This window comes from Triturus cristatus, chromosome 1_1 (genome assembly GCF_964204655.1).
Source record: "Triturus cristatus chromosome 1_1, aTriCri1.1, whole genome shotgun sequence".
Classification (NCBI taxonomy): Eukaryota; Metazoa; Chordata; class Amphibia; order Caudata; family Salamandridae; genus Triturus; species Triturus cristatus.
In genome coordinates, this window is record NC_140579.1 from 79,916,786 (window position 1) to 79,930,532 (window position 13,747).

Genomic DNA, 13,747 nt, shown 5'->3' on the forward strand with positions numbered 1-13,747 from the left:
AGCTGAGACCGTACTTGTTTGGTACTTGTAGGAAGGTGGAATCTGACTGCATGGTTACCCCCACTTTTTTTCTGGTGTTTTGCTGGTTTTTAACTAGTCTGACTGGGATCCTGCTAATCAGGACCCCAGTTTATCTGCTTTCTCCCTAAATTGGTTGTGCATGTACTTTAGGTACACTCCAGATTGGATTCTGGGGTACCCTAATCAGTCCCTAGTATATGGTATACTATGTACCCATGGCATAGATACCCCAGAGGCATCCCAGGGGCTGCAGCATGTATTATGCCACCCCTGAGTGACCATTCAAACATATCAGTCACCCCATGGCAGGCCTTATCAATCCTGAAGGCAGGGTGCTGGGTTTTATGTGAGAGGGTGCTCCTGCATGAGCAGTGACCCTCTGCAGCCTTCGGAACCTATTATCCGGGGTTGTTTGGGATGCAGCCAACCATATATATTTAAGTGCATTATAACCTCGTGGTAAATGCTAACTTTAAAACGGCTGCTTAGAAATATGTCGTGTTTGGTGTCAAATACCTTGGACTCATACCTCCCTGCCAGTAACTGGCGGGGGAGGTATGATTCCACACTTCTAGAGGGACATATGTAACACACTGGGCTACCTGGTACCAGGTTTCTCGACCTGAGCATCACCAAATGGATGCTGCCAACTACAGACACGAGTCTGCCCTCCTGCTGCTGAGCCAAGCTCGAGCAGGGGAAGGCTTGACAATAGGTTTCCTGTCACAGGGAGGTGTGACCACCTCCCAGACAGGCTTTAGTGTATTGGAGCTGGGTGGGTGCACTCCAAGAGTGCTTTGAAGTCTGCACTGGGGGCACATTTGGTGTCCCTGTGCATAGTCCATCTCAAACCGGTTGCAGGAGCCATTTTCTCCTGCTCTGGCGCGAAACTGGACAAAGGACATGGGTGTAGCCACCCCTCTGTCCTGACCCTCCCATAGGTGGGTCCCCAGAGTTTGTACCACCCCTTCCTTGGGTATAAAGTCAGAACCCCTGACTACAGGACTTTAGATTTTACCTGGACTAAACTCTGCTACAGAAACCAAGTACTTCGACTATCTACACTACGCTGGACTACTGAAGAATCTCCCTTGGAGTAAAGGAGTTACTTCCCTGCAAGGCAGGCACCTTTAACGCATCTGACCGGTTTGCATCTCCCGAGCTCCTGAGATTTCTGCAACACAGGAGGTGGGTTCCTGAGGTTGATCTGCGCGCTCAGCAATTCTGAGGCCCATATCCCTCGTGGGGACCGTGCAACCCGAACCCCTGTGCACCGCGTACTTTTTCAGCAGCATATGCTTTTTGACGATCCCTGAGGCTGTGCTTTGCGCTATGTGTAGTCCTGACCCCGATCAGTATTTCCACGGAAGATTCCAGCCCACGAGTGTTCCGTGGGCTGGTTTTTCGTGATTTAGCTCGAGGTCCTTTTGCGATCCCTGGTCCGTTGGCCTGTGTGTCCCTGTGAAGGTAACTTTGACTTTCCGTCGGCTTTCCTGGTTGCTCCAGACGTGTCCTTACTCTCCATAGCTTGGAGAGTCCCCAGGACCGAAGCATCTTTCCTCTGCCCACGTGGGTTGCAGTTGGCAAGGCTAGTTGGTGTTCAGTCCGGACACTGACCCCCGAGCACTCGACATCCTTCGTGGGACAGCTCACCTCCAGACTTTGGTCGACTTCTCCTGGTCCCCGTGGCTGCAGAGTCAAACTTCACCTCTTCTCACCTGAAGTACTCGACATCGGTGGGCATTCGTCTATCGTGCCCCTGGTCACTGTGAAGTGACCCAGACTCTGTCCCCTCTGCTTTCAGGTTCTTCTCACCTCTGGTCCAGGCTTGGATTCCACCGGACACTTCATCTTTCCGGCAGCAGCACTTTTTCGCCATTGAAAACGACGAAGGTTTCCAACATCACTTGACCCTATGCACCCGTCTCCTCTGGGATAGGTAACACGGGTATCTCGATACTCTCAAGGGTGCTGGCGTTAGAACCTTCTATGTATAACTGGGTTTGCTTAAAGTCCTCTCCGAAGTGTCCTTAATCTTTAAATTTCCAACCGCGACATTCCCATAGAGTTGTACGTAGCTCGCGCATGTGTTCACACACTGCACCCGTCCTCCATGGGTCCTCTGTGTCACTACCTTGGGTGGTTCCTTGGGGTCCCAGCGATTCTACGTGCTCTAGGCACTGTCTAGTCAAGTCGTGGTTGTTATACCACTTTCACAGTATATGGAGCTCGCTGTGTATTGTGCTATTTACTGTCGTTCTAGTGATTTAATATTGTGTGCTTTGTTCTCTAATCTCATAAAGAGGTTAGTAGAGAGTGTTTAGTAATAAATACATGTTCGAGGCATATGAGCTGCAGATTACACACTGTGCATAGATCCCCATCTGGTTTTGGGCCCGGATGTTTGCACTTGTTTTTGTCTTGGAAAGTCTTTGGAAGTCACGAGGTATGTGACTCCTCCATTGGATCATAGTGCGCATGGGCATCAGCTCCATCCTCAGATTGTTTTTTTCCACCATCGGGCTCGGATGTGTTCTCGCGTTCCAGTTCAGAACCAATACGGTTTTCTCTTTCGACGCGCAATCCTTCCCATCTTGCCGGTATTGTTTTCGATCGCGTTTCCAGCCACACGCGACCCTTCAACTTCGAAGTCTTCGATTCCGGTCGTCGACAAAGGCCTTCGGGGCCTACCCGGGCCTCATCTCTGGCTCATGGAAAGGACACCATTTAAAAAGTGTCCTCGATGTGGGTCGAAGTTCCCTACACCGACCTACATGAGGTGTGCAACCTCTGCCTTTCACCGGAGCACGAGGCCAGAGACTGTCCAGCTTGTGCCTCCTTCCGCTTCAAAAAGACCATCCGGGACCGACGAGCTCGAAGAACAATGGCGCGCTCGTCATCTTCAATCCTCGACGACCTCTTTCAAGAGGGCGTCAAAATGTTCCGGAGCAGGGTCGAGTCGAGGAAGCCATCATCAGCGCAGATGATTCCGACGTCGAAGACATCACTCCAGCTCAAAGGGCCGTGAGTACCGACGTCGACCCCCGACACCCCCCCCTCGCCACCATCAAAAAAGGCTTCAGTACCACCTCCACCTTCTGACCCAGGTGCACGCCGAGACACTGCTTCCCATGCCCAGCCTTCGGGCCCGGTAAAGAAGCCTAATAAGCCTTTAGGCGCCTCGGGCTCGAGTCAGCCTACTCTCTGTACCGAAAAGCAACATCCAGTACTGAAGAAAAAGGCGTCATCGACCTCATCCACGCAGACCGCTGCTCCGACATCGAACCACCCGGCGTCGAAGTCTAGCACCAGTTCCTCGGCACCAACAACACCCTCGGAGCAGACTAAAAAACGCCTGCCGAAAGGCCCCAATACTTCCAAGCCAGAGTCCTCGGAACCGAAAAAACAACAACCGGATCCAACTGAGAAAAACACTTCAAAACTACACGGTTCCAAGCCTAGAACCGCTACCGAGTCGACGCCCAAAAAACTTACGACACCGAAGCCCTCTGCTCCGAAGGATCTGTATCCCACAGATGAACTGTTTCATCCAGATCCTACCCAAAAGACTTTAATGAAAGATCCTAAGACTGGTCATTTAATGCTCAACATCAAGTAAAGACCACTAGAAATGCCTGCGCCCGCACCGCCACCAAAGAAGAGAGACTTTGCTACCTCTCCATTGCGGATCCCTTCTCCTCTTCCTCCTCCTCCTCCTCCCTAACCACACCACTCTCCCACACCATCACCTACCCCAATTGATGATGATAACACCTCAGATGATGCAGCGGGAGGTGCGGACGATCATCCCCTTGGGGACCCTACTCCTACTGGCTCCCCTGACCCCTTGGATGATTACACTGTCCCAGATGTACCTTACACCCCACAAGATGATATTTATCCCTCCAGGCCTCCCCCCCACCCCCCCCCACCCACCCAGAGGACAATATTGGATTCAACCAGCTCCTTCAAAGAGCTGCCCAATACCACGGGGTGGCCCTGTATACAGACCCAGTAGAGGAGGATTTTCTTATGGATACCTTTGATACCACACAAAGATCCACCTCAACACTGCCCATGCTTAAAGGGGTCATTAAGCACGCATCAGAGATCTTTTAAGACCCCGTCAGGGCTCGGGTCATCAACCCAAGAATAGAAAAGAAATATAAAGCTGCCCCTACTGACCCAGTATACATTAAGGGTCCCGCACCACTTGACTCCCTAGTAGTCTCTAATGACAGTAAAAGAGCAAATTCCCTAACGTCAGGTGATGCACCACCACCAGACAAGGAATCAAAACTCCTAGACGCCTCTGGCAAACGCACAGCGTCACAGGCAGCAAATATTTGGTGCATTGCTAACACCCAAGCGCTCCTAGCCAGGTATGACAGGGCACATTATGACGAGCTTGAGTCCATAATGCAGCACCTCCCTGACAAATACAAAAACAGGGCCAGTGAACTAATCCAAGAGGGTAAGACAATCACTAACACCTCCATCCGCTGTGCCCTAGATGCAGCAGATACCGCCTCAAGGGCAATCAACACCAGTGTCCTTTTGCGCAGGCATGCCTGGTTACATATATCCGGTTTTAAACCCGAAGTACAGAGTTCTAAACTCAATCAGCCTTTTGATGAGCAACACCTATTTGGCCCCAATGTAGACGTATCCCTCGAAAAAATGAAGAAGGATACAGAGATACAGACACCGCCAAATCTATGGGAGCCTTGCAATCGCAAGCTCCCAGACGGTCCTTTCGTCGCTCATCCTTTAGAAGCACCCATCGAGGCTACTCCTCTGATAGCTCCTCCACCTCTTACAAAGCTCCCGCACAATCCACCTTTACTAGAGGTTTCCAAAGGGGTGATTACAGGGGGAATAACAGCAAAGGCAGAGTCAAAAACAACTACTCCCGCTCTGCCTCCACACCTACCCCATGACTTCCCTCCACTTCCCCTCGACTATTCCACTCCAGTTGGGGGAAGACTCCACCAATTTCTCCCTGCCTGGATAAACATCACTTCAGACAGGTGGGTCCACAAAATCATTCAATCAGGCTACTGTCTCAAACTAACATCTGCCCCCCAAACATACCACCCAAACACCGTCCAATGTCACAAGAACATTTGTTACTATTAAAGCAGGAGGTAATCTCGCTCCTACAAAAAAGTGCAATAGAACCAGTTCCCCTGCACCAACAAAACAAGGTAGTCTACTCCCTCTATTTTCTCATACCAAAAAAGGACGGATCTCTAAGGCCTATTTTAGACCTCAGACCCCTAAACCTATACATACATTCAGACCACTTCCACATGATCACACTTCAGCAGGTCCTCCCTCTGCTTTCCCAGGGTGACTTCCTTGCTACTCTAGACCTCAAGGACACCTATTTCCACATTCCCATTCACAGCGCTCACAGAAAATATCTCAGATTCGTAGTGGACGGTCAGACCTATAAATTCAAAGTACTCCCATTTGGAGTCACCACAGCACCAAGAGTGTTTACCAAGTGTCTAGCAGTGGTGGCAGCACACCTAAGAAGACAACACATACATGTCTTCCCATATCTAGACAACTGGCTTCTAAAAGCCAAATCATACAATCAGTGTGTACAACACACTCACGCCACTATTCAACAACTTCACAACCTGGGGTTCAGAATAAATCTCACCAAGTCCCAGCTGCAACCGTCCCACATGCAGCAATACCTCGGTGCCACAATAGACACCTCAAGAGCGCTCGCCTATCCCAGTCCCGCCAGGATAGCAAGCATGCAAGCTCTTCTGACCAAATTCCAACCGCAACACTCTCTTCCAGCTCGAGTGTTCATGCAACTCATAGGGATGATGGCCTCTTGCATATTCATAGTGCCTCATGCAAGACTCCAGATGCGTCCTCTCCAAGAGTGCTTAGCACGCCAATGGAACCAGGCTCAAGGTCAGCTAACGGATCTGGTGTTGGTAGACGGTCGTACACATCGATCTCTGCAGTGGTGGAACACCAAGAACCTTTCCGAAGGGCGACCGTTCCTCGAGCCGGTTCCTCAAATAGTCATGACAGCGGACGCATCGCTCTCCGGCTGGGGAGCTCACCTACTACATCACACCATGCAGGGCAGGTGGACACCTCAACAAAAGTTACTCCACATCAACCACTTGGAGTTACTAGCCATATTCCTAGCCTTAAAAGCATTTAAAAAACAAATATCAGGCAAGACTGTCTTAGTCCGCACCGACAACATGACAGCAATGTATTATATCCAAAAACAAGGCGGGACACACTTTCTGCAGCTCTCTCAGCTTGCACAGAGCATATGGAGGTGGGCTATACCTCAGAAAATGTTTCTCCTAGCCCAACATGTCCCAGGAGTCCAAAATACAATAGCCGATCTCTTGAGCCGTCAAACAGAACAAATCCACGAGTAGGAACTTCATCCACAAGTTCTTAGACCGTTTTTTCAAATCTGGGGGCAACAACAGATGGACCTCTTCGCCACCCAAGAAAATGCCAAATGCCCAAACTTCGCCGACAGGTATCCTCACCCATTGTCCAAAGGCAATGCGATATGGATGAACTGGTCAGGCAGATTTGCGTACGCATTTCCGCCTCTCCCACTCATTCCGCTCGTGGTGCGCAAACTACAGCAACACTCATTAACGCTCATCCTAGTTGCTCCAACTTGGGCCAGACAGCCATGGTACACCACACTGCTGGAACTCTCAGTAGTTCTGCACCAAAAACTACACCTCTCTCCACGCCTCTTAACCCAGAACCATGGAGAGATCCAACACCCAGACCCAGCTCAGCTCAACCTAGCGATCTGGCTCCTGAAGTCCTAGAATTTGGTTACCTTAACCTTCCTCCTGACTGTATGAACGTCATCAAAGAAGCTAGACGGCCTACCACTAGAGCATGCTATGCAGCCAAATAGAAAAGATTTGTAGTATACTGCCATAACAACAACACTAATCCCCTAGATGTGTCTATCCAACACATCATAGGCTACTTACTACACCTCCAAAGATGCAACCTAGCCTATACCTCTATCAGATTGCATCTTGCTGCCATAGCAGCATATCTACAAAATAGACAGCATCTCTCACTTTTCAGGGTACCTGCCATAAAGGCCTTTATGGAGGGACTAAAGAGAATAATTCCCCCCAGAGTACCACCTTCCCCTGTGTGGAATTTAAACATCGTTCTCACAAAACTAATGGGGCCTCCATTTGAACCTCTACATAAATGTGAGCTACAGTTCTGAACATGGAAAACTGCTTTCCTCGTAGCCATTACTTCTCTACGAAGAGTTAGTGAACTACAAGCACTAACCATTCAAGAACCCTTTCTCCAGATGCATCTTAATAAAGTTGTTCTCCGAACTAATCCTAAATTCCTCCCTAAAGTCATTTCTCCCTTCCACCTCAATCAATCTGTAGAGCTGCCTGTGTTCTTCTCGCAGCCACAAACAGTCACAGAAAGAGCTCTTCACACCTTAGATGTCAAAAGAGCACTACTATACTACATAGAGAGAACAAAACCCTTTCGTAAGACCAAACAACTATTTGTGTCTTTCTCACCACCACACAAAGGCAACCCCGTATCAAAATCTGGGATAGCTAGGTGGATTGTCAAATGCATACAGATTTGTTACCACAAAGCAAAACGTACATTATCTGTTCCTCCTAAAGCCCACTCTACACGAAAGATAGGGGCTTCAATGGTATTTTTAGGAAACATTCCTTTAGATGATATCTGCAGAGCAGCTACATGGTCTACACCGCACACATTCACCAAACACTATTGTGTCGATGTGCAAACTAAACAGGCTAGTGTGGGCCAGGCTGTACTCAAAACACTATTTCAAACTACTGCAACAGATACTGGTGGTCGCCGCTATGAGTGGATACTGCTTTACAATCTATGCACAGTGTGTAATCTGCAGCTCGTATGCCTCGAACGGAATATGCTACTTACCAGTATGCATCTGTTCTTGGCATGTAGAGCTGCAGATCTACACACGCCCACCCGCCTCCCCAGCTACCTTTATCTGTTCCAGTATTATCTTACTTAGATACACCACACATGGGCATCTTTCCTGTTTCTTACTAAGCTCCATCATTTCCCTGCTGGCGAAAAACAATCTGAGGATGGAGCCGATGCCCATGCGCACTATGATGCAAAGGAGGAGTCACATACCTCGTGACTTCCAAAGACTTTTCAAGACAAAAACCAAGTGCAAACATCCGGGCCCAACACCAAATGGCGATCTATGCACAGTGTGTAGATCTGCAGCTCTACATGCCAAGACAAGATGCATACTGGTAAGTAGCATTTTCCATATTTTATATATCCCTTGTGTGGTTCTCCTTTCATTTGGTCATTCAGGAGGTTCTAATCTGGTAAAACAAGCTGCTTTACGTTCCTTCAAGACATAGCCCGAAGGCTGCTCTCCATAGCTACCACTAGGATAGCTTTCAATAAAGGTTTTCTTTAACCTAATCATCAATAAGGGTTGTTTGGACTGGTACAAGGTGCCCACTTTAATTAGTGGTCAGCATATACCAGGCCAACTTCTCACAGTACTCACTCACTAGTTCAAACTGACCACAGACCTCTCAAATGGCTAATTTAGATGAAAGGTGTAAGAAAGTGCCCTCTTTTTGCATGGTTGCCCCCACATTTTGCTAAACTGCTGATGTACTTTGACTGAGTGTGCCCTTGGGTCCTGTGAAACAGGTACCCAGGGCCTATGTTCTTTCCCTAAACTGCATTGGAAACAAAACCCAATTGGCACTCTTTAGCCACAGGTCAGTGTGTGTGTATATATATATATATGTATCCACACCCCCCACCCACTGTACCCCTACAGCCCCTACAGTGTCTAAGTCAATTTTTCGACATTGTAAGTGCAATAATGCCATTAAGACTGTATAAAATCAAATCAAGGGCATTTATATCGCGCACAAATCACTCTTACAAGTCTCATGGCGCTTGCAGACAGCTCTGAAGGGAAACGGACTGGAAACTTAATTTCCAAAAAGCCAGGTCTTCAGCATTTTGCGGAAACTGCTGTAGTCTAGCAAACTGCGGAGATAGTAAGGCATTTTGTTCCAAGATGCTGGGGCCAAGGAGGAAAACGCACGGCCCCCTTGCCTAGCAGTATGAATTTTAAGGGGGGTGAGCAGAGCTGAATCACTAGAGCGCAGCGTCCTGGATGGTTGATACCATCGTAATTTTGACAGCCAGTATTTTGTGCCGATTCCGTACATAAGTTTATGAGTTAGACATTGAGTTTTAAATAGGGTTCGTTTTTTCACTGGAAGCCAGTGAAGAGTATTTAAACATATTGCCGACGGGAATCTGTATGGGCGGTCAAGGACTAATCTGGCGGCCGTGTTCTGAAGAGTCTGAAGTCTGTTTATGAGGTCTACATTTATTGACAGCAATAAGGCATTGCCATAGTCCATTCTATTAATGATCAGTCCTTGTATTAGGGGTCTGCGTGCCTCTAAGTGAAGCCATTTAAAAACCTTACGAAGGCTCCGCATAACACAGAAACAGATGCCAATAACATGATTGACATGCCCCCTCATGGATAGACAGTTTTCCATGTAAAATCCTAGATTTCTAACCACGTTCTTAATGGGGGGGACACGGGCCGAGCCTGGACGGCCACCAGTCCTGCGTCCAATGGTCAATTGCTTTGCCGAAGAGCATGATCTCAGACTTGCCCCCGTTTAGCTGGAGATGGTTAGATATCATCCATTTATCAACATGGATCAGGCAGTCTTAAAGACATTGCTTAGTCTTGCTGGGGTCAGGACCTAAAGCGACCAGATTTTTTACCAGAATCTGCGTATCGTCTGCATAGGATATGACATCAAAGCCATATAGTCTGATCACTGCAGCTAAAGGGGTCATGTAAAGGTTAAAGAGGGTGGGGCTCAAGATAGAGCCCTGAGGGACACCCATCTTTACTGGTCGCTCACAGGAGGTGATATTTCCCATCTGGACGGTGATTCTGCGTTCTGTCAGGTAGCTACTGAACCATTTCAGAGCCTTTTCCCTGACACCAACTTCCCAAAGTCGTTGTTCAAGAATGTGATGGGAGATGGTGTCAAAGGCAGCCGACAGATCGAGCAAAATGAGGATAGCTGACTGATGTTTATCTAGAGCTAGTCTAATGTTGTCAGTAACCTCAATCAGCGCAGTTTCTGAAGCCGGATTGAGAAGAATCTAAAAGTCCATGGCTTTCAAGATGGTTCACCAGCTGTTTATTCACAAGAGACTCCAGCATTTTCCCACAATAGGGCAGTAAGGAGATGGGTCGGTAATTTAGGAGCACCTTAGGGTCGGCCGATGGCTTCTTTAAAATTGGCCTGATTCTGGCTGCCTTCCAACATGAGGGAAAGTCAGATTCTGCCACGGACTTGTTGAATAGGTCGATCAGTCCATCTAAGACTGTAGGAGCCATAATAGGAAAACATTTTGAAGGGAAAGGATCAGCAGGAGATCCAGATTTTATTTTTGTCATGGCCTCAGAGACAGACTTGTAGTCACATTCCTTAAATTCATTTAAAAAACCGGGTGGGTCGGGTAAGGGGCAAGAGAGTTCTTCAATGCAGGTACGGTCAGGAGTAGAAGGGAAGGTCCGATGAATGTTCATAATTTTTTCCTCAAAGAATTCAGATAAGGAGTCCGTCCAATCTTGAGAGACAACACAGTAGGTTCATTTATAGGAATGGTGAATTCTTTGAGGATATGATGTAATTCCCTCGAGGAAGTTTCTGCCTTTTTTTATCCGATTAATTAAATAAGATTTTTTGGGTAATATTAATTCGTTCATATAGCCATGGTGCCGCTTCTTATAGTTTTCGCGGTCCACAGAGTTTTTTGTTTTCCGCCACAGTTTTTCGGCGGTTCTACACAGACTTTTGGTGATTTTTAGTTGGTCAGTGAACCAGGGAGCAGTTCTGCTCTTGGACTTAATATTCTGTACAGGGGCAATTAGGTCCAATGTAGTTAAAATGGCTTTATTTAATTGTAGAGCTACATGGGTAACATTTACCTCAGGGTCTATAGAGTCAAAACAGAAATTATCTTTAAATAGAGGCGAGGTTACTTTGCGCCAAGGCCTGCGCAATACGAATTCGCTATCTGAGTTGGGTTTCTTTTTTGGGATGGTCGGAATAGCAAATTTCAATAGAAAATGATCGGTCCATAATAGTGGTTCAGGGGTTTCAACGATTATTTCCGATACATTTGTGAAAAGAAGATCAAGTGTATGGCCAGCGCATAGGGTGGACCCAACCACCACCTGAGCAAGACCAAGAGTGCTCATATTAGAAAGTAGTTTCAGTGTCGGGATTTGAAAGCATTTCTGCATGAGGATTAAAATCTCCAATCAGGAGAAAATTATCGGAAGCTAAAACATGCGGAGCAATAATTTCTAATAACTGGTCAGAGAACTCACCCTTTATACCAGGGGGCTGATAGACCAAGGCCCCTCCCCAAGACCCATTTGAAAGACCGGTGATCTTAAAAGTACATATTTCTATCTGACTGCATAACACATTTTCCAAGGCAACAATTGTTAAAACACATTTGTAGGCAATTAATAGGCCTCCCCCTCTTTTCTCATTGTATGGTACTGGGAGTTTGTCATTACGAAATCTGCAGCACTATATTGGCCTTACTGAAAACTGGGAAGTTTGGTTTCAAACCTCTCAGCACATTAAACCCACACTGATGTCAGTGTGGGATTTAATGATAAATGCACATAGAGGGCATCTTAGAGATGCCCCCTGAAAAACGACCTAACATTAGTGTCCAGGCTAAGTGGCTGCTCCCCAGCTGCCACCGCCAGACATGTTTCTGGACCCCTGTGTTGTGAGCCTGCTGCTCTCAGGGGTCTGAAACAATCCACATCTTGGGATGAGGTGCCAAGCCTCCTCCCCCAGGATGGGCAGGATCCACGAAGGGGAAGCTTCAAAGGCTTGCTGCCTTTGTGAACTTCCCCAGGCCTTATGCTGCTTCCAGCAAATGACCCCCACTGGTTCTGGCCCCCACTTAGGGCGGTAAAATCTATGGGAAAATATAGATAGGAGGAGATGTGTGCCCATCTTTGTCAACTTCACCCCTCTGGTAGAGGAGGCGAAGCTAAGCACAATTTTCAGTTCCCTCTATCTTGAAGATGAGGGGACCCCTCCAATCAGGGCTAGGTCTATGCCCCTCCCACAGGAGGGTGGCACTATGGTGGGTGTAGTCACCCCAGGTAAGGTGCCCAATGGCCCTACCTACTACTTCCCTAAAACGTCCCCTAAATTTTATGTTTAAGAGACTCTCCCAGACCTAGAAACTAGATCTGTGACGACCTACGAAGAAAGAAGACGACCCTGCAGAGAAGACTTAAGAAGACAACTGGCTTGGCCCCAGACCTCCCTGCTTGTTTCCAGCTTCGACGAACCTGCGAACTGTCTTGGGGAGACTGCTGCCTTCAACAAAGACTTTAATCTCCTGTGGACAGCAGACCTATCCAGAAGAAAAAAACAGCAAAGAAACCACCGGAAGTGCAAAGTATTTTTAACTAAAAACATACTGACCTTATCATGCAGATCCTAGCCTTAAAATAAAGTACAAATGAAATATAATTTGCTTACCTTGGTCTGAATCTCCTTCTTGAGTCGTGTGTCCATTATTGATCGCTGTTGTTCACTAAATGTCTTACTTCCCTCTGTGTTAGGCCTAAGGCTGCTTGCCCACACCACCATTAATAGAGCACTTAGGATTTACATTGAGCCTTGTACACTTTTGGGGAACCCCTGGACTCTGTGCACAGTATAACCACCTAGTGGTGATACCATATATAAAGCCAGCTTCCTACAGCAGGTCTTTGAAGTGTCAACTTTTGAAAGTGAAAAGCATTTATATTTAAAAAGGTACTTGCCTTACTGCGAAGATTTTTGTCTTACAATAACACACAAACAAAGCTTTATTTGTATAAAATTGGTGTGGATCTCCCTTTGGAGTCGTGTGTCGGGTATTGGTTGTGTGTGCAATAAATGTCTTTCACTCCTCCATTTGCTCTTTGTGCATTTTAGGTCTCGCCTACGCAGCGCGCATGCGCTGCTTAGGAGGGCGTTTAGCCGTCGCTCTGCTCTTTTTGAAGCACTGCACTCGTGCTTGTGGCGGCATCCACCTTGCGGGAGCGAGCAGCGGCACGCATGCTAATTGGCTGTTGCCCGCAAGGTGGATGGTGCCACAAGCACGAGTGTGCTTCAAAACAGTCATTAAGCAGACCCACCCTTCTTAAAGCACTACGTCATTGTGCTATATTATTGTTGTTCAGTGCTCTCCCCTCCGCCTCTCTCTCCCTCGTTATAAAGCACGTTGTCGTGATCTAAGTGGCACAGTGGAGTCCATATCAAAGAATACTTCGAATTTGATCTGGCTAGCAATATAACTTTCACGGCTGACAGTCGTTTTTTAGCCAATTTGTTAGAACCTTGATATTTCACTTTAGCAACTCCGTCATTTACTTGTCTCGGTGGAACTCCAGACGCGTGCTTCCGTTCTCTTTCATTTTTTATTTTATTTTTATTTTTATTTTTGCAAAGCACTGAAGTCTGTCTTCTGTGTCTGGGTGTAATGTAATTAGTCCCTTTTTCGTTCCTCTTGGGTGCTGTATTCTTACCAAGATGGCGACCCCCTTGGGGGTAAATTCAGG

General features: G+C 47.3%; 1 protein-coding gene across 1 annotated transcript in view; it reads left to right on the forward strand.

Annotated features, from left to right (window-relative positions):
* LOC146869501 (FACT complex subunit SPT16-like) overlaps positions 1-13,747 on the forward strand; it is a 384,361-nt gene that overhangs the window by 263,819 nt on the left and 106,795 nt on the right. The gene's annotated exons all lie outside the window — the stretch shown is intronic.